The sequence below is a fragment of the Nicotiana tabacum genome, chromosome 3 (assembly GCF_000715075.1).
Source record: "Nicotiana tabacum cultivar K326 chromosome 3, ASM71507v2, whole genome shotgun sequence".
Taxonomy (NCBI): Eukaryota; Viridiplantae; Streptophyta; class Magnoliopsida; order Solanales; family Solanaceae; genus Nicotiana; species Nicotiana tabacum.
In genome coordinates, this window is record NC_134082.1 from 76,514,825 (window position 1) to 76,516,142 (window position 1,318).

Genomic DNA, 1,318 nt, shown 5'->3' on the forward strand with positions numbered 1-1,318 from the left:
AAAACTGAAAGTGTTGCACTGGGCTGCCAAGCACACTTAATTAGCAAAAGTGGTAGTTTAATTGGAGAAGCCCATCACATCTAACTTGAAATACTCCAACAGATTCTAATTAGAATAACTCAAAAAAAATACTAAAGAATTCACACATATTTCGGTGTAAAAGAATGATTCCTCAAAATCAGTTTCACAAATCTTGGTCAAACTACTTTCTCTTAATACTCAATTAGGAACTAAACAAATTACGCATTCCCGAATCCCTTCTAGTTGAGGCTCAAATCATATTCAGACCCAACCAAAAATCAGTGAGATAAGAGAAGAGAGATGGACCTTAAATTGCTTTCTAGTTGATGAAATTTCAGCAGCTATAATAACTAAATTGAACAAAGTTGTACAATGAATGAGTCCATGACAGAATATTCAATTGGAACTCCCAAACAGAGGCAGCGAAACGCGACCGGATACCCGAACTGCGTTCAACAAACCGCGACGAACTCGAAACCAAACCTCGGATCTTCAAGCGAAACCCATGTTTTTTAAAAAAACTCAAAAATCGGAATTCCAAGATGAAGAAGACAGAAAGTAACTCTTTTATAGATTTTTTTTCCTGAAATTTATACAAAGCAAAGTCGAAAATTAGCCCAAGAACCCTAGAATCTTTTTTCCGATCTCTCTCTCTGAATCCAAAAAAAAAACAAAACAAGACTGACCTCAAAAGCCTCAATATATAGGCCAGCTTCGAAAACCCTAGACTTTCTCCCCAAGAAATATGAAAAACCTCGACGAATTTCCAAGAATCCTCAAAATAAAAATCGGAAAATCTCTTCTATTGGTGACACAAGAGAAATGGAGGGAGTAGATCGAGTGCAACTCAATCGTACGCACCCCTTTTTCCTATTTTCACCTAAAAGAGGTAAATCCAAAGATGAAAAATAGGAAGAAAACACGTAAAATCAAATCCTAATGATGAGGAGGGACCATGAGGGGAACATTGCTTACGTGGAAGGAATTTTCCGGTGGGTTTGGAGGTGTTGTAGCGGTGGCAGAGGGGTGGTGCGGCTGGGTAAAATTTTGTAGGGTTAGGGTTGTGTAAAATGTTATAAGGGTGTTTTTATATGGCTTAAATAATTAATTATAGCCATTGGATGTGAAGTAGATGAAGGGCTAGGATTAAACTAACAAGGGAGATGGGTCGGATCGGTTATGGGGCTGGTCACGGGTTAATTGGACGGGTCAGGGGAATTGGGATTGGGCTACCCAGATTTTAGGTCTTTATTTGGTCTTCTTTAAGATACGACTAGCCCTAAAATCCATCAATTTA

At 38.3% G+C, this 1,318-nt stretch overlaps 1 long non-coding RNA gene across 1 annotated transcript; it reads right to left on the minus strand.

Annotated features, from left to right (window-relative positions):
• Positions 1–566: 566 nt before the first annotated feature.
• LOC107815064 (uncharacterized) lies at positions 567–1,069 on the minus strand. Its single transcript, XR_001654691.2, has 2 exons — positions 708–1,069; positions 567–604 (listed from the first exon to the last, which is right to left on the minus strand). It is a non-coding gene; the product is annotated as an uncharacterized LOC107815064 (long non-coding RNA).
• Between the last annotated feature and the right edge of the window lie 249 nt (positions 1,070–1,318).